This window comes from Peromyscus eremicus, chromosome 3 (assembly GCF_949786415.1).
Source record: "Peromyscus eremicus chromosome 3, PerEre_H2_v1, whole genome shotgun sequence".
In the NCBI taxonomy this organism is placed as follows: domain Eukaryota; kingdom Metazoa; phylum Chordata; class Mammalia; order Rodentia; family Cricetidae; genus Peromyscus; species Peromyscus eremicus.
In genome coordinates this window covers 29,376,141-29,396,787 of record NC_081418.1, presented here as the reverse complement: position 1 = coordinate 29,396,787, position 20,647 = coordinate 29,376,141, and the positions used below count along the sequence as shown (strand labels likewise).

The 20,647-nt window shown below is 36.8% G+C and overlaps 1 protein-coding gene across 1 annotated transcript in view; it reads left to right on the top strand.

The window, feature by feature from the left end:
- The first annotated feature begins 35 nt into the window (after positions 1-35).
- Positions 36-20,647, top strand: part of Tfec (transcription factor EC) — a 69,070-nt gene continuing 48,458 nt past the window's right edge. Inside the window, exon 1 of the mRNA XM_059256522.1 lies at positions 36-136. The gene's annotated coding sequence lies outside the window, so the exon portion shown is untranslated. The remainder of the gene's footprint in view (positions 137-20,647) is intronic.

The window sequence follows — 20,647 nt, the reverse complement described above, 5'->3', positions numbered from 1 at the left end:
GTGGATTCCAAGCCCTTCTAAGTGTTCATTACTTGTGAACAGATCCTTGACTTTTGTGCTTAAGTTATGGGCCGAGGGACTGTGATTTGAAGCTGTTTGTAAGGGTGATGGCTCTGCTAGAATCCAATCACTGCTGGTATGTAACTAAACTGGAAGGTTAATTTTCTGTACTTTAAACAAATATGAAGACAAGTTCAATCAATACCTGTTTTACTTTGATATGTGGAGCTCGCTTGTAATTATGCCTTCTTCTTGTGTGATAACCAGCTGTCAGGATATTAGAACAGTCAAACGATGATTTGCTATAATGTGGATGAAATATAACTGGAATGCTATTAATGTCTTATTTTAATCAGAATGTAGAATTCACTGTTTTAGTTCATGATAACCAAGGGAATTTCTTATTCCAGTTTAATATTCTCAGATATTTACTGTATTGGAATATAATTTAACATTTTTATTGCACTGTATGCTATTTTATGAGTAAGTGTTAATTGCTGTTTACATTCTAGAAATGTCTATTTTATTTGTTTTTAAAGGTAAGAATATACAAGTATTGTTCATAGCAGAAATAACACCAGGAAGGATTCCATAGCTCAGGCTATGCTATTCTTGTTGAATGTATATAGATCTAAATATTTTGTTTAGATTTCAAGTATACTGAACTCATAACTTTTAAAGTAAAAATTTTAAACGGGAACAAATAATAGTTACTATAAGGTCTTAACCATTAGGCCTAGGGTTGTTTATATGTGCACAAACATAAATATAGAAGTGTTATGTATGAATATGCACATATATTTGTTTCTGTGATTATTCCAAATTATCAAGGCTGTCTCATGTATTTCGTTAGGAATAGACATTTTGAGAACAGCAATGAACCTGAGGTAATATTTAATTTTGCTTAAGTAGTTCATTGGTAATTTATTTACTAGAAACTTCATTTAGTGATAAAGAGCTTTCAATGCCCTTGACGGTTTTTCCGTCTTCAGAGGCTGAGTCAACAAAGCAAGCTGAAACGGAATGGAGAGTTCAGCAAGATCATGAGAGAAGGCTGCTTCATTTGGATCTTACCCGACACTGATTGTAACTAGACACTTTCAAGTAGCGTTTGAATTAAATCTTTCCCATGATTGGTTGAAAGCAACCTTAAATAGGTCAAACTTGAGGTTTACGCTCGAGTGTTTAAAGAAACGTTTAAAGATATGAACTCAATGGAATACATATAATCTTCACATTCTCTCTTCCGTGGGTTTGACTGTTACTTCCTAGTCTTTTTTTTTTTATTTTTTTATTTTTTACTTTTTAGCAGTAGAGTGGTGTAGTATATGAGCCCATTTGGCTGAGCTGAAACTTGAGATTGATGTTAAAAGCAAAACATTCAGTTGAGGCAGGTCCAAGCCCCTCTCCTCTGCCTCAACTGAATGTACCAGGCTCTGCTGACTCCCCATGGGAGCTCTTGACTTGTAGGAGGTGGGAATGAGGGGTGGGTTGGAGAAGAAGGGGGGTGGGTTGGAGAAGAAGGCTGTGGGGAAGGAAGAGGGAACAGGGGGGAATTTGTGGTTGGTATGTAAAATGAATAAAAAATTTCTTAATAGTAATAAAAAAAGCAAAACAAGTTTCTTAGAAGTTAGCTCAACTTTAATGTCTTAGAAATGAGAATTTAATCCTAACTAGTCAAGATATTTGCAAGATGTTTGTATATAATGCCAAATTTTAGCACAAGTACACTTTTCAGGAATTGTGGTGATTTGCATAGTGGAAACAGAAAATGATTTTAAAAACAGTGGCTTGGATAGTCAGAAAGGAAAAATAAGGAAAGCCGAGATTGAAAGAACAAAGTGTCTTTACACAGTGGTTCGAATACACTGATGAAAGCTGGCTGCTTCAAGTGGTGTCATGAGGATACTGATGGAATACATGTGGAAATCCTGTAGGTTCATCTTTTGTCTGTCGATGTACAATTAAAACTACTTCAAATCAGCTCAACATTGCAGAATTCTCAGGGAGATCAACTCTTACAGTTAAAAACAACCAAGACAGCATCAGATTAAGAAACACAGAGTTGACGATCAAAAATGTCAAAGTTCGCAAACAACAAATCCCTATTGTCACCCTGTTTACAAATGACACGTTGCTATGGATATCTGTTGGCAACAAACAAAGCAACAGTAGAGAGTAAAATACGTTGTTATTCAGGTTTCCCAGGTAGTGCTTTTTATGACCTAGCAGAGGAATTCAAGGCATAAAGCAGGAAGAAGGACAGAGGCACCTATGAAACAGCAAAACTAATGAAGACTGGGTAACAGATTTGTAGGAGAGAAAGGAGTGAGAGAGTGAACAAGAAATGAGTCTACGAAACTTGCCTTTGCGCAGTTGTGAGTTACAGTCTAGGACTCTGTGAAGGTGAGTTGCAGGTGTTTGGAGATGTCTCAGCATTTGGCTGACCTCACATTGTGAATGCAATTGATAGCTGGTCTTGTCATTCCGTGAAACTGCATTCTTTGGGACATGGAAAGCCCTGGCTGTTTCAAACTAGAACAAGAGCAGTGTAAGAATGGAGGCAATTTATATTAGAAATTAAGAGAATTGGGGCAAGGCAAGTATTGGAAAGGTGAAAAGGTTGTGCAATTTCCTGAGGAGACCAGTGCTAAAAATAGATTGGCTGCTAAGCACAGTGGTGAACGCTTGCAATCCCTGCACGTGAGTGGCAGAAGTGGCATGGCCATGAGTTCAAATTCCAGGTCGACATGGGTGAATAGTCCAAAGAAAAAATCTTGGATAGTAAACACTTGTTACTGATTTTTAAAATTGCTCCAAGAGAAAACAGGAGGCTGAGCCCAGTAACACCAAAGACCCATTAGGTTGCAATTTTTTCTTTTATTTTTTTTCAAGTTTGAAAGAGGAGGTGAGAATTTGATGTAGAAGTTTCACTTGATGTACATTTTTGAGACTAGATCTCAGTGAGGCAACAAAAGGCCTTCAAGGGGCTTTGGGGTGAACTTCTTCTAGGATTTCCATGCTCTCACGTCCATTTCTGAGTCACACTGAAGTGTTTTCTAAATCATCTCTTGTATTGATTGAAACATACTTTAGCTTGCCCAATAAAGATATTATGTTTATGTTCTATTCAATTCCACTGGACCAGATGCTTCTACCCTGCCTTCTTCTTCTTCCTATATTTCTTTCTTACACAAACATGTTTCTAATACTTAGAAGACTGTGTGCACATGGATAAATATTTGGTTTTCTTAGTACTTAGACCCAAACAAGAATGTGAGCCAGGACTTTCTACATAATTAGATATTGGTTTTTTTGTCTGCCCCTTGGCAATAGTTATTCTATTAAGCATCTTTACACAATGATACAGATCAGGACCTGCTACATTGGCGATTGTCTATAGGCATGTGGTGGTGTTCACCTCTTCTGTTCCTTTAGGGCAGAAGTTCTCAACCTGTGGGTCGAAGCACCTTTGGGAGTTGAGTGACCCTTTTACAGGGGTTGCCTGTCAGATATCTTGCATATTAGATATTTACATTATGATTCATAACAGTAGCAAAATTACAGTTAAGAAGTAGCAATGAAAGTAATTTTATGGTTGGGGGTCACCACCACATGAAGAACTGTATTAAAGGTTCACAGCATTAGGAAGGTTGAACTACTCTGTCTTAGAGACTTTGCCAATGCAAACACACTCCAATCCACTGAACTACCTCTAGTCGGCAGAGTTGTGGTAGGTAGCATTTTAACTCTCAGATTTTAAGTGTTGGTAAAATTCTAGGTTTCTCTTTAGTACATTTTAGTGAACAGCCATCTGGCCCTTTGACCATCCTCTCACATGTTTCTCTCCAATTTGAAGAACACTTTTCTTCTTCTATAATTATAATTTGCAGGCAATTTTCCAACAAAGGTTAATTTGTTCTTTCTATTGAAATTGTACCTACATTAAGAATCTTTTTTTCTATGAAGCTCATTCAAATCTTTTGAATTTTTCTCAGTATTCTCAAATTTTAAAGCATCAGTCTCTCTCTCTTGCTCTCTCTCTCTCTCTCTCTCTCTCTCTCTCTCTCTCTCTCTCTCACTCTCTCACTCTCACGCTTGCTCTCTCTCTCTCTCTCCCTCCCCTTTGTAAATGAAAATAGCCATCACTTATGAGCTTCTGAGTATTTCTTGTGTAAAGTTCCTTATAAAATGTTTGGAAAGCCTTGAACATATCTACTCTTAAACTGAGTAGGAAGAAACAGTAGATGAGTGTGCTCAATGTGTTAACCAATGACACCATCCTCTGAAGAAGTGGGACACCATGCCATTTAACCTAAATTAATATCTCTATAAATTCAATTTAGTTGAAGGTATAGAAATAAATGAATGCTCCTGCTGCTGTATGTACTGGATTCTAGAATGGTGGTGGTATCTGCTGATGGGCAATTCTGGTATTCCCACAATTATATAAAGAGACGTGTTAGAAATGTAGATGAATTCTCTGAGTCTGAGGGTGTGAAAAGATCATAGAGATATGAAGGATGAAGTGTATCTTGAAAAACAATTGGCTATTCTCTAAATAGACAAACAATGGAAAAAAACCTTTAGACCAAAAATGTAGCAAATGCAAAATACGGCACAAAATTTCCTTTAGAGCTTGAGGCCATTGTGAGGAGTAGAATGTAGGAAGTGTGGACAGATAAGGTGGAGACAGACCTTGACAAGTTCTGTTTATTTTAAGACTTGAAGGAATTTGATGAGAGGTGTAGCTTGATCTGATCATGCGTCAGTATCAGTATCTTCATGACCTTGTTGTCTCTAGCCATTTAGAGGAGAGATTAGAAGGTAAATGACTGGAGTGGCTAGCTGTGCAATTTTGTTTACAGAATGCTTCCTATGCCTGCTTTAACCCATTAGGGTCTCAGTGTCGAGAAGAGGAAGTAGACATGATCTCCCATCCCTAACCCAGAAGGTCTTTCCAACTCACATTTGCTTCCAACGGAAAAGCTAGTTCTTTCCGACAAAATCTAACTGGGCCTATAAACCACTTAAGTGTAGGCCTATGCCAAAGCAATATGTGGTCAACACAAAATAAGCTCAATGGTATTTTTGTAGACCTTTTGTCTTATATTGCTTTTTTTTGTCATACTGGTATTTTGCTTGTATATCATAGTTTCTGATTTTGTATTTTTATTGGTTTTGTGTATGTGTTTGTTTTTTTTTTAGCTTTTTCCCTTTTTTTATTCTGTATTGTGTGTGTGTGTGTGTGTGTGTGTGTGTTTGTGTGTGTGTGTGTGTGTGTGTGTGTGTGTGAGTGAATGTGTATATGTTGGTTTGTTTTCTAAGGAAAGAGTGAAATACAGGGCATGGAGTTGGATAGGTGGGGAGATAGGAAGGTGGGGAGGATCTGGGAGGAGTTAAGGCAGGGGGAACTATGATCAGAATATATTGAATGAAATTTTTTTCAAATTAAATTAAATAAATATATATGAAATGCAATGAATGGTATCTCTTGGGCATATTTTGAAAAGAGGTGTATTGTATTGTTGGCAATCAGAAAGCACATTGCTGAGAATATGATAGACCCCATCTCATGAGAGAACTGAAGAAGATATGCTGTGACATTTTCCAGTGTAGAAAGAGTCATTCATACATTATCTCTTAAGCAAATTGTTCAAGCAAACACATGATTCAGGGATTTCTCTGTGGTTGCCTGGTGTGGAGTTGGTGGAACACAGTGACTAGGAAGTCAGACGGTCAGCATTTTTAGTTTGTTACTCATTTCCCTTGTGATTTTGAATAAGTCTCTTTATGTTTGTGTAAACTATAAGAACTATTGCCGAGTGTGGAGAGTGGAGGTCTGGGCCCTGACTGAGTGTAAAGGATAAAGGATCTCATGGGCTTAAAGCCCACTCTTGTACCTGAGGATAGCTTTGAATTTATTCTTAGGAGGTCAAACTTGCATTGAACACAGGAGCTCTGAGACTGGAAATCATAAAAAGAGGCCTTTCTCTGCCTCCTTACGAAGTCTCAATTTCACATTTTTGACAGGCTTTCAAAGCACAAATCCTAACAATAAGCTCCTGCCTCATATTGAACTTCCTCATATTATCTCCTATTAAAGCAGTTCTCCTAGAGAGCTCTGCTTTGGGATAGAACTTTCAGAGCACAATGAAGTAGAGAGTAAGGTAGCTGTGCATAATTTGAGAAGTAACTGTCAATTTTCCTTTTGTCTATAAGATATTACACTTTTCTCTAACCTCCAAAATCTATTGCCAGTTCATTTGCTTTCTGCTGGTTGTGCTAACATGTCTCCATTCCACTAAACACAACCAGTGGGATATATGATGATGCTTTTGTCAATTTGTGTAAAGTTGGAACAATTCACCACAGCAACAAAAATCATACTCACATTATCCATAATTTTCTAAGAAAAGGAAACACTTTATAAAATAATTAATTTTATTAACTCTTTCAGTGGGAAACCAAAGAGAGACCTTTAGTACTAACCATTCCTGCCTGGGTAGTAGTCTGTTTTGATGAATTTCAACACATGCCCAAATCAGGTACATTTGGTGAAATCTCCTTCCCCATTCCCGTCCTCTTCTTGACCACCTTTCCTCTCCTCACCTTCCCTCCTCTCCCCTCTTTTACCTCTTTTTTCTCTCGTGTCTTCTCATAGTTGCTTTCTTCTTAGGTGATAGTAGGAAATATTGACTATGTCTTAATTATGCGCTTTTTGTGTACTAAAGGCTTTCCACCAGCTGCCACATTTGAGTCCAACAATACTCTTGAAACAAGTGGTGCCGTCACTGTTTCTCTAAGGGGAAAAAGATGATTTTGAAGACGAGTTGACTTTCCCACGATGGCCAATGGGTGAGCAGTGGACTGGGACTGGAACGGGCCTGGCTCTGTGTGATGCTTAAACTCTTCACTTGGTGTAGACAAGCCCTCATCTTTACAGCAGAAAGGGGGGAACCTGTTCAAGAGGGGATGGGAGAGGACCCGTCAGAATCCACGCCATATTCACTGTTTCCTAGGCTCGCACACGGATAACGAGGCCTCTAACTGTATTCAATTTGCAAAAATAGCAGATGCAGAGGTAACAAGGGACCAGAAAAGATGTCTGCATTTCATGAAAGAAAGGGGCAAAGTGAAGAGACTCATTAATGTCGAGGCAGTAGATGGATAACCAGTGACAAATATCAAGTAGATTTGCTTCAGTTTGGGCAGAGAAAGGTCATTGATTATTTTTGGTTAAACTGGTTCACAGAGGCCAGGTCTCCACTCAAAAAGGGAATTAATTGCTTCCATTTCCCACTAATTGCCTCAACATTTCCCTTTGCTTTGTCATTGGAGATTTGGTCAGAGAGGAGAAAAGTCAGAAGTCAGAGTTTGATGGAATCTACATAAAAAGGGAATCTGAGGAGACCAAATTATGGCATTTGGTGTAATAATGATAATGATATTTAGCATTTTCCCTGGGAGTGCTGTGGATTTTTAGAGCCCTTTTCAATCTTTAATCAGACCATAGGGCACATTTAAAAGAGTTCACTGTTTTTATTTCCATCTAGAGGATAAGGCATCACAGAGAGATGAGCTGACCCAGGGCAAGTCTCCTGAGATGTTAATCCTGTACATTAGATCATACCCTCCAACGTTGAGTTTTAGCTGGAAGCCTAGGCTCTTCCCAGTGGCGTAGTTCATTCCTGTTCCATCGGTCTTTAGGATTTTTGCACACTGTTATTTGAGATTATGGTCTCTAGTGAGGACTGAAAAGTCACCCACGAAAGCAGTATGAAATCATTTTGATACTGTAAACATTTCTTAATTTTCTGCCTCTTCATATTGGGGCTGTCATCATGTGACAAGGCATTCTATCATGGGTTTTCTGGAAGTTAGTCCTTAAAGTCTTTTATAGCTACAAGTCCTTTGAAACCTGGACACTTTATCTGTCAAAGACTCATTGTTTTGGAGCCTAATGTATCAATTTAGAAAGTAGAATAGCATAGTATTCTGCACAAGCTAGGTGAGTGTTAGATCATTCTAGATTCTGTGTTTACTGACAGTTCCTTCTGAGTGAGATCCGTCTCTTGAGGAAGTTCCAAACCCACAGTAGCCAGCACTCTCTTAGCTGGGAAACCTGAAATGCAAGCCATTGTTAAGTGTATCATGCATTCTTAGAGACATATATTAGAAGGAGTGTAGGCTTTAAAGCAAAGTGGTTATATTCCCAAAGAGCCTCTCTCATATCAGCTGTTTGATCCCAGGTATGTTATGTGATTTATGGAATTCAGCTTCTTCATTTGTGAATCTGATTTATTTACTAGGACCTTTATGGTTGTTAAATCAGAAACCAAGAACAAAACTTATCAATTAATGACTGCACAGAATAGCAATCTGGGAATGTTGGTCATTATGCTTATTAGTGATATTAATAAATATTGGAATATATCAAATGATTAACTATTAATGGGATTATCCTTAAACATCATATGCTGTTTAGTCTACTGCTTAATAAAATACTTTATTTGAACAGGAGACTTTCAATATTATGGTACACTTCAGCTGGATCATCTTCCTGTGGTCTATAAGGTAGCACCCAATATTGGAAATGATTTTCCAAAATTAAGTAGTTTTGATTGAAACAAGCCTAGCAATTATGTTGTTGAGTTATATCTATTGTGCAATAAAGTGTACATGAACGCTGGCAGGAAATATCTGGGCTAAAGCCACAAGGCTGGTCATTTAGTGGGAAGTCAAGTTTTACGACTGGCTGGCTGGATTTTAAAACTTTTATCTAACACAGCTTTGTAAGCACTGGAATGCATTTCCACATTGGCATTTGTCAATGAGCAGTTGAATTACTGTCACCCCCATTTCCAAATGTAGTAAGGATGTATTTTCATAGTCATCTTCCTTTTGACAAAATGACTACTCATACTGAGAATGAAAAGAACTGTGGACACTGGCATCACTTTCCCCACATCCTCCATGGGATTCTCCTTGGTGTTTTGCTTCATCTGAGAAAGTATGGTGATCACGTGCCTTTGTTTGGACACATGTGTTAACCTCATAACTAAGAAATATGGTCCCATGGGCATGTGTGTGGTCCCAAGTTTTCTTCTACAGCTCCTCTTTTCCAGACAATCCATGAGCCTTTTCCCCTCTTTGTGAACTCACTCCAGTGTGAGCCCTTGATAGTCAAACTAGCAGCTCACAACTTTTTGGACTTGCTATTCCTAAACAATGCAATGTAATAAAACACTCTTCAAATGTATAAACAGAACACACCTACAGAAATAGCAGACCCTGAGCTTGTATACATGGGAAACCTGGTTTGACTATTTTGATTAACTTCACTGCTCAAGTCAGTCAAAATGTAATCACCACTGAAGGCAACGGTTTGACAGATTTTTTGGCCTGCTGATTGCTGATTTGGTTGGCTTGCCTGTCAGGTTGAAGTGGTCAGATTGACTGGAGACATTCTAACAGACAAATTTGACTCAGGAGGACGTGGGTGGCTGTATACCAGAATCTACTTTAAATAACTTTATTTGAAATCTGCACCTATTTCCCAGGAACCAGGGAGAGAAGTTTGAAAGTGACATGCTACAGCATTTGACTTTCTAGACTGAGATGTCTCAGCGATAGTTAGAGTTGGCAATATATATTTATAGGCTACAACACAATCACATTTTCCTGATGCATACACAGTTCAATAAGACTGAAACTTTATTCCAACTTGGAAACATTGTAAGAAAGCCTCATTTTTGCTGACTTTTCCAAAGGTTGATGATAGACATATGACAGTTAGTAACTTCTCAGATATCATGGAGTTCATTTAACTGGCAATGCATTTAATCAGCAGTGTTTTTTAGTAAACAAAGAGGACCTTGCCAGGAGTAACAGTCATTCTAGAGGGAATTTATGAGAGAAAACAAAACACTGAATAGAACATAAGAGACAAGAAAATTTGGCAGAACTTATATGAGCTAGTTTTGAAGGAAGCCATTTCAGGTATCATTTATAATGTCCCCTCAGAAACTTGATTTTGTAATGAACTCCTAAACTCAGGCAAGACAAAAATAACACTGTAAAAATGGAAAGAATGATTTATGCTTATATTAGAGTCTTGGATTTTATGGGGAAGACATAATGAGGTTATTGTCTGCTCAAAGCATATTTTTATAAAGTCTGGTTTATGTTGGTTGAGTAGCCTAATGTATTTACATTGAGAATCTGAAATATCCTGTTATTGTTAGAACGAATTATTTATGTGCTGCTCCTTAACTGCCTCCAAATTCTTACTTTTCATGTGAAAATGTTTTGTAAATGTTCAGGATTTAGATGTTATCTCATGTACTTAAAAAAATAAATTCAATGGTAAGTTTAGGTAGAAGTTAGGGGCAGAATGTTTGCAAAGACTTTAAAATAATGACAAGTTTCTTCAAATAGCCTAACACTCATATTTTCTCTGTGTTAGAGTCACTTAATTTATCTTGCTTTTTTTTAAATTTGTGATTGATCAAGAGAAAGAAAGCTTACTTTGGCTTTGCTTTCAAGTTTATGTTTCCTAGCCACATTATGAGTAATTGTTCTTAGCAATTAAGCCTTTTACATGAGTGAAACAGCTATGCAAAATTTCTTACTAAAAAGAATGCTATCAGAGGAGCTTTGGGTATATATGTTTAAATATATACTTAAATGATATTAAAACTGTAATATCATTATTTATACTGTTTCAGTGATCATCAAGATGCTTTGCATCATTTACATATTTAAGATTGTTTTAGTAGGCTATGCAAAAGTATTGTACAATTTATCTTACAAAGAGATGATTTTTGAAATGTTCCCTCCTCGGCATTAGAAATTTTCATGAAGGTATTTGTTATCTTGTGTAGCAAAACTTTCATGATGGCTACTGGTTAGAAGCAAGGAATTGGTTTTGGATGCTTGCTTTGTTCTATCACGTACTTCCAATCTTTAACAGATTGTGTAGGGCATAGTGAGTAAGGATTCTCAACTCACTGGCTGGACATGATAGTCAGATGAGAAAAGGTAGACAGAACAACAAGAAATGGATATAACTCAAAGCAAACAGTATGTATTCAGCAAGTTGCACCATTATCATTAAGACTATGAATTTAATTTTTAACTTAGAAGTGAGCACAAGGATAGAGGTAAGTAGAGTTTCCTTTTGAATCTGTAATCTTCATTTCTCTGCACCTTAGTTAATTAACTGAAATATAAATAAGGAATGGTTGTTATAGGCGATTAAGTTAGAGATCATAAAGGGGACTAACCAGTGGATATAAAAATTCTATGTGAGGGCCGGGCGGTGGTGGCGCACGCCTTTAATCCCAGCACTTGGGAGGCAGAGCCAGGCGGATCTCTGTGAGTTCGAGGCTGGCCTGGGCTACCAAGTGAGTTCCAGGAAAGGCACAAAGCTACACAGAGAAACCCTGTCTCGAAAAACCAAAAAAAAAAAAAAATAAAATTCTACGTGAATAAAAATCAAATTCAATGCTACTTGGTTGCTTATCCTGTAATCTTGCAGCTACATATTAAAAAATTCAGTCTGTATTATATATGTATTATATATGTAAGCCTCTGATGGAGAGTGAAGTTACCAGTTGTGGAAACATTGAGATGTCAAATTGTCTGTGCACTACACCACTATTTTTGCTGTGCTCATGGAAAGTGGTAATATTTAATGTTAAGAAAATGTCTACCATTTTGTCATTTGTAAAGTACAAGTCATAACAAAGAAATCAGAGCCATGTTTGCTACTGAAGTTTGAAGAAGCATGGTTGATGGACAAGCTTACTTCCCATACCTCTTTCGTGGTAGAATATTTGCTGTGATGAACAGAACATTCGTTGTTAACAAGCATGAGGATTTGCTGTTAGGTTGAGCATTTCCTTGAACGGTTAGTGAACAATTGCAGGGAAAGATGCAAGTCTTGTGAAAAGTCGACAAGGGTACATCAGTGAGATCTTGATTCTGAGGTTCAAGTGTGTTGAGAAGGGTTCCAAGGCCCTAGGCTAGACCTCAGAGTCATCCTGCAGCTCTTCTGCTCTCTCTTTTCTGTGTACTCTCTCTGGTCTAATGGAGTCCCCTCATTCACTGGCTCCTCCGCTTTCTTCCCTCTTGACCCAGCCCTTAGTCACTTTCACATCCTCCCTTTCCTAATTAGAATTGCATGCCTTGTCTCTTTCTTCTTCTATTCCACCAGTTCATCCATGGCCAGTGCAGTCGGCATGCTGCTGTCGTAGAAGACAGTCCTACAACAATATGGAATACTATTTCCACAAGTCTTCAGTTGCAGCTGGGCCTTCTTGTCCACCTGGCAGCTCTCTAGCCTGTCTTCCATCTCATTGGGCAAATTTCTTCTATTTAGCTTTGCTCATCCAGCTTCAGACCTTTTCGCCCCCTCTACATTACCAGCAGATGACTTTGTAAATAACCATATTGAGATAATACAATACAGAAAGAGATTCTCAGTCCCTTCTCAGATTTCTAACATGTTAGATTTTTTTGCCCTAGAAAGAGAATATTTCTAATAAAACTTGGGTCTTTGCTTTGGTCTTAAACCTATTTTCAGCTAACTACCTAATCAGTCACCCCTTTCCCTTGGGTCTCTGCCTGTGTTTAATAACTGATTATCTTTTGCCTATAAACACTATGTTGTCTCTGTCTGTAAGCACACATGCAAACATATATGTACATATAACTACACCTCTCTTCACCACAGAACCATTGCAATTACTGAAAACTGCGAAATGTATCTTCTTGTTTATTATTAGGCACCCCCAATCCCCAGTGTGTACACATGAACTTAAAAAAATAAGAGAACTTTAGAGCATGAGTACAACCTTTAAAGTATTCCTTGGAAACCCCTGGATGGTGTCACCTATACAAAGGGTAAGGAGAGCTTGGTGCTGAGTGCCCTCTACTTCACAGGTCACTGCATCCTTGATGCTATATCACATGGAGCTCTGGTACAGAGAAACAAACTTGGAAGGCATTCTTATGTAGCTGGCCTTTCAAACTAAATTATCATGAAGCTTGTGGAGAGAGAGGGGTCAGCAGCCTGTCTAAGGCATGAGATCTCCTTGTTCACAATTCACTGTCCCTGCAGGCTGCTTCCCACTCTCAGTCCATGCCTGAGAAGGGTTCTCCTGAGAATCCCCAGTGACCCACTTATCTCCAGGTCTGCTAACAGCATCTCCTCCTCATTGTCCTCTCTCTTCTCTGTGGCATGTGACTTTGTTAAATGCTCTCTTCCTCACACTCTGCCCTACTTTGACCTTGTGATCTTACACTGTCCTCAATTCCTGGTACATTCGTGACAGTCTTTGTGTCTTCCACCCCTTGGTGCTCTTCAGAATTCTGAATGCTCTGTCCTTCAGCTTTTTGTTCTCCTGGATGATTTTATAAAAAAAGAAAGAGACTCAGTGATTTCTTCCAAGTCCACACTTCTACCTGTACCTCAGCCGTGCACTGACTTCTTCTGAGATGTTCCTCAAACTCCAACTTCATTAAGCTTATGCTGAATTTATTGTCTTTTCTTCAAAACATACTTCATTTGGTAATTCACCTCTATACTTCTTCTTATTTCACATCACAGAATTGTATGTGACTATTCTTCCTCTTTCTTGCCTGTGTAATTTCATCAGAGCTACACATATTGTTAATAATTACTTTGTCTATGTTATGATTAACACTTGGCTTATAGTTTACCACTACAAAAACTACTGTCTTCTCTTGGGGCCTCTATTATATTCTCCCAAGTTACTGAAAATTGCTATTTGTTCTTGGTTCTAGGATGGTCTTTTAATAACTTAGTCTCCATCTCCTTGCTGGAGGCATACTTCTGAAGAGGTAAACTGACTGTAATGCTCTCTTCCCCCAAACTCCCAGTAGTTTAATAGGGTTTTAAGAACAAATCTTAGAGTAGTGTATTCACCTCTTTATCAGTTGTCTTCTGCCTCATTTTCTAGCTGTATTCATCTATGTTTTGTTAAGATCATTGTGAGAAGATGGGATGAAGGGAAAGAAAGAAAGAGGAAAGAGAGAGAGAAAGAGAGGGAGGGAGAGTGAGTGAGTTAAAGAAGTCGGGAGGGACTTTACCAGGGTGTTTACCAGCATAATTTCTGCTATAAGAGCATTTTGGTAACATCAAGAGGTTAATGGAAGGCATTGTATTTCGGGAACTGTGGTTTTTTTTTTTTTTTTTGCCCGCATTTTCTCAAGTCTAGCTATGATTGGGAAATCCCATATTCTCAGCATTTGTAGGCTGGCTGTTTCTTGGAAGTCCTCGACAAAATCCACAATGTCACTAGAATGAGAAAATAAAACACAGAATTGATAAAAATGTGTCTTCATTTATTTCTCATTGCTGCTATAACAATTTTGCTAACATCGTAGTAGTTTGAAATCAGGACAGAAATTTCTTGTCTGAGAGTCTGGTGGGCAAAGTTCTGGCAGAGCTGCCCTGGGCTAAGCTCAGGGCATAGGCAAGGCTTAGTTCCTTTCTAGGGGCTCCATGGGTTTCTGTTTCCTGCCTTCTCCAGCTTCTTTGGTTAGTTTCCTGAATCATGTTGACTTCAGCACTTACTGCCTTGTCTTCCTCTGTCTGCCTGTCCTATCTCCATGTGAGACCCTTAGGGTTACATTGGACCTGGACAGCTCATCCAAGGTTATATATCCATCTTAAGAACCTTTATTACATTACAGAGTTCCTTGTGCAGTTGAAAATTGCATATCTAGGTTTCTTTTGAAGTTCTGGGGATTAAGATATCAGCATCTTTTATAGGGGAGATATTATCTTATACTACAGTCACAGAAAATTATTTCTAATACAGTTTGTTTTCTTCTTTTTACCATCTGTGCAAAACTGTTTTCTGTATTTTTTAATTGCTTTCTTTTCTAAAAATGCATGGAAAAAAGATCCTGAGTATGAAATTCTACTAGAAATTTCTCTAGATATTCCAAATTACATTATCACTTAGCATTTGGGTTTTATTCTTTCTTTAAATTAAGTGATACAGAAGAAGGATTTAAGAGACATCCTTTCTGTCACAGTAAGTCTATCCAGATTCTTTATAGATTTAAAAATATTTTATTAGTTTGTGTGTATGTGTGTGTGTGTGTGTGTGTGTGTGTGTGTGTGTGTGTTGTGCATGCATGTGTGCACATGTGTGCATCAGAGGACAATTTTGTGGAGCTGTGCAAGCTTTGGGGTGTGAGATTATAGGCAGGCTTTATTACCTGCCTGTATCTGAAAGCTCTCCCAAGGAGAAGTGTGAAGATAGTCACTTGAGTGGCTGGGGTGTGTGATTTAACTTGTGGCTCATTGCTATGCTTTTGCCTTCCAGGGCTTTCAGCTAGTCCACCAGCTTCCTTCATTCTCCCCATTGAATTAATGGTTCTTGGATACACACTTTTTGTATCCATCAAAATTGAAAGCAGATGCATGTTTCCTTGATTCCAACCAAACCTTGTTCTTCAGTTACAACAGGAGGTGAGCCTATGACAGCTGTACAACTGAAGGTCACTCCTAAGGTGACACAATACGCGAGAAATTTGACATTGTAGATATCTATTAATAGTGCATATGAAACACAGAAAGCCAAAAAACCATCATCTATACTGTTAAGTAAAACAAAGGCAAGAACAGTTTTACCCTTTTCTCATAAATGCTAGCAATCTCTATAAAAATTGAGTGATGGAAATGTACTTACGAACAAAGTCAGTGTCTGTAGTTTGTCAATCAAAATGAATAATCTCAAAGTCTCATTTTCAATTAGATTATTTTAATATTTAACTACCTAAAATGCCCCAATCATACTCTTTAGAAAATTGTTAGACTAGAATACTACAGTTCTAACGATGACATTTTATTATGATAGAAATGACTTCATTAATTGATGATCATATATCAACCCATAAAGTAGATAAAAGATATAAAAATACAAGTCAAAGAGAGTTTAGAGCCATTTTAATTGTTTAGGTTTTTTCCTCATGAGTAAACCTTTATATGACACCTTAGGTCTTAAAAATATTAAAATTTCATATATATATATATATATTCATTTCACTCAAATTAAATAGCCCATGAATTTCTTTTATAAAGTTCAAATAAATTGACATTATATCGGTATCATCCCAAATGCAAACACTAGGATATAATAAAAATGGTAAACATAGTACATGTATAACAGAATGATGCAAGATATTTCAAAAACAGTGAGTTTTGGATTTTTATCACAAACATTCTCTTTTGTGACTTCAGATCTATTTTAGAACATGGAGAATTTTTTAAAAAGTGCATTGGTAACTTTCCAAAAATATTTGAAACATGACCTTTTAAAGAAGCCAGTCCTGTTTCCCATTTATTCTCTGCACCATTGAAAGAACATTTGCTGCTTTATAATGAAAATAATATTAAAAGGTCACTGGGGATGAAAAATAGTACAGTCAAGCATTACAGGAGAGTTTTGCTTTAACTGATAAGTGACTAAGAAATACAGAGTATTATTTAAACATGTTTGTTGACTCTTCTTAATAAATATTAGTATTTAAGCTCCCATGAAATCAGCTACCTCCCCCCACATCCTTGTGTTTCCTAGTTTCCACAGGTACTCAATGTTACACAAACCTGACTAAAAATAATTGAAGAGTCAAAGCTAGGAGCCGCATATAAGAGAGTACACGTGGCATTGTCTTTATGGGCTTGGGTTGCCTTAGTCTGTATTTTTTTTCCCCAATTCCATTCATTTCTCTGAAAATGTCATAATTCATTTTTTTCTTTACAAAGGAGTCACACTGTGTATATATACCACATTTTCATAATCCATTCATTAATTAGCTGCTTCCATCTACTAGTTATTATGAATAAAACAACAATGGACATAAATATGTAAGTATCCACTTCATAGGATATAGTGTCCTTTGCCCAGGAGCGTATATCTGGGTCATGAGGTCATGTGGTAGCTATCTTTTTATTTTTTTTATTTTTTGAGAAACCTCCAGAATGTACTAGCTTATGCTAGATTATAATACTGTGTAAGAGTTTCCTTTCCCCACAGCTACACCTGCACTAGTTATTATTAGTAATTCTTCATGATTGTATTCTAATGGAGTGACACAAAATCTTACAGTTTCCTAAAGGGTAGAAGTATCAAGCACACTTTTAAATGTTCCATCACAATTTATATTTCTTCTTTAGAGAACATGCCATGTGGCCCACCCTCATTTATACTGGAATTTTGTCTAGCTTGTTATTACACAGATCTTGGGCATACAGGCTCAGGTGCTGAGAGTTCATGTCTACAATGGTGCTATTGTGTTTGTAAAATGCTGTTTTGCTACAGATGTCCACTACCTCTGGCTCTTACAGTCTCCATGCTCCCTCTTCTGCAATGATCTCTAAAGTTCTTTGCAGAAACAGATGTGATAATCCAGTCCTATTTATTCTCCATGTGTTGATCAACTGTGATTCTCTTCATTAGTCACCATCTACTTTGTAAAGAAGCTTCTCTAATTAACATTTAGATCTATGGGTATGCATAAAAGAACTTACATAGTAATTTATTACTATATACATTTAGTAGAAAAATAATATTAGATTTTGTCCTAGCTCCTATAACCGAGTCACAGATTTTTGATCCTGTTAAATGTACTGGACATGAATGAGTCTTAAATCCAATCAGAAAGTGGTTGGTTACTCTCCTAACATGTGTACCACTGCTGTATCAGTGAACATATCGTGAAAGGCCAACCATCGTTGTAGCTGCCAGGGTTCACAGCTAGGTTAAACTGCTGATTATTTTACTCCCCTCTTACCCATTTAAAAAATTAGAATGTTTGATTCTTGGTACTTAGGTTCTTTAATTCTTTGTATATTCTCATCATGAATCATCTGTCAGATGCATAGCTGGCAAAAATAATATACAATTCCTAATCCTGTCAAAAAGCCAATTTCATAGTGATAGCCATCACTATCCTTCCAGTTCTTAAGCTAAAGAACTTGGTTTTTCAACAATGCGTTTTGAAAGATCTCTTCAATCCATTTCCCTTTTCTGCTTGAATCCCTTTACTCTTATCACATAGCAACTCTTACTTTAAGCAACTCTTTTTGTTGAGCAAAATTTATTTACCCCTTAAAAAATCATGGGTGAAATTCACTGGGATGAAGAAAATGAAAACAGTAAATACCCCAGATATGAAAGTTCCATCAGCCTCACAGTTCTAGTCTATGGCATGTCTGCTCTTGTCCAGTTTCTTCTTTGCAGTGATTTCTTTTTTTACCTATTACCTCCTATTCCGTGGTCCTTACACATGGCACTACATCTTGCTGCACTGCTTTTTTTCTATACTCTTCCTCAAGTTCCTACATACTTAGCTACCAGGTCTAGCTCTCAATCTCTTTCATGATAACTTCCTAGACTTCTGCTAAGGTAATATCTCTTTCCACGTGCTCATAGTCATATTCATCTTTTCCTCTTATTACCTAGAGTACTTGAAGACAGATAGTCATCTTTATGATTGCTTAATTAAGTTCTTCACAGGAAGAGGAGCCATATTAAACTTTCTGACTACTGTGATCAGCTTAAACAGCTACTGGACACAGCTGTCCATGCACTTGTTAAAGCAGCAGAAACTACTTTTCATTTGATTGACTCACTCACACTTTGTCTAGGACTTTTATGCTTGATTTTATGGTATCCTTTGCTTTCATAGGACTGGTCACATTTAATTATAATTTGGTGTTTAAATATTGATCTCTCAGACTGTAAATTCTTTGAAGAATACATTGTGCCTGACATATACTAGGTACAGAAAAATATTTGTAGAATTGAGTTGAAGGTTGTCTCTTAATGATAAGTTAATTACTTAGTTTTCATTGAGTATGACCTGGGTTCAATCTCTAGAACTTGGATCTAGAAAAATAACTAATGGATGTTCAACTTATAAACATAATATTAAGTAGATTTTTAAAGTATCATGACTTTAAAGTATTCTGAATGCTTTATGGTTATGCACAAGCCTTTCTGACTGCAGTGTGTGTGGGTATTGTACTTCTTTGAAATCCAGGTGAAGGAGTTAATTTCTGATATGATTCCAGCTTATTGTTTATGCCTCACAAATTGTCATTTCAACATATTTTAAGAGTAGGTCAAATTAAACAAAAATCTGCTGGTATTGCCTTATATCTTTTATATGTATGAAATGATAATTTGAAGAATTCATATAAACAAAACCAATAAGCACGTGTATAAATGGGACTGGATGGAGTTATAAAGGAAGCTAGATTTCTTTGAATCTCATTGAATATAAACATTTTACTGCTAGAATGATATTGAACTAGGAATATTCTGCTTAATAATATTCATGTCCTGCTAAAGTGTTTTAAGTGTAGATTTTTCCTTTAAGACACATCACTGGAATTATCTGAATTCAAATGATTGAGACTGAAGGAATATGCTACAATCACATTTTACATCATTATCCATTAAATGGCTCTGAATTATATAATACTCAACTGAAATATGCTGACAGTTATTCAGAAACCTAAGTAAAACTTTTGATGAACTGAGTCCTACTTTAGTTCAGTACTTACATCTCAATCAGACAGGCTCTGCTGTATAATTTTAGGTTTAGTCAAGATGAGATTTATGGGTGTATCATATTCACAGACTACTGTGAGGAAAGTAAGATTTGAAAAAATGAGTTATTAATCTTCAGTGTGGAACATTAAGAAATGTCATGTGGCTATTATAAGTTGGTACCTAGGAGTTAGTGGATTCATAATCCCCCCAAAATAGATTTCTTCCTATATACCTCTGATATCTGAGACATAATTAATTGTGACCTATTATTCATTCGTGAAGTCCAAATGTTTTACTTCATTTATAATGTTCAGATGGAGTATAAAATTAACAAAATTTCTTAAGGACTGTCATGTTGTAGAGAACATGGCTGTCCATCATCCTTCTTAATATTTGTTTGCATGTACATGTGTATGGTGATTACATATGAGCTTTGTTTGCTATCACCAAGTAATATATATTCAATTTGCTAGTGCATTTTATTTTATTTTATTGATGATCTTATTTGGTATGGGCCTGTGTTGCTTTGCTAGTCAAAATAGTGGTGACAATATGTCTTGGTACTGAGAGGACTGTGATGTGATAATTGCTGTCACTCTTTAGTTTAGAGTTTCTGTAGAGAAGTGGTACCCAGAGGCAGATGATTCTCCTCACAGGCTTTTTGTTTCAGGTCTGGATAAGTGCTCTTCAGGTAGATGATGACATGTGGGTCATAGCTTTGTTTTCTGGAGAGAAATCACTTTCTCTTGGAATTGGTTTGTTAACAAAGGAAACTCTTAAATGTTTGTTGAGTGGTTGTTAAATTAGCAGAGAGCTTCCATTGTTTCTCTTCTGCTTTCTGTCTATTAAAAGATAACTTTCCAACAAAGCTAAAATAAGTATAATCCTATAATATAAAATAATTTATATTATTCATAGCAAGATTTAAAGAGATATAATACAGATAGACAGTATTATAGAATAAAAAAGTCACTGGGTCTGCATGTAGAGTTGGTTGCTTTTGACATAAATGCCCACTTGTAACTTAAATTTCCTTTCAGAAAACA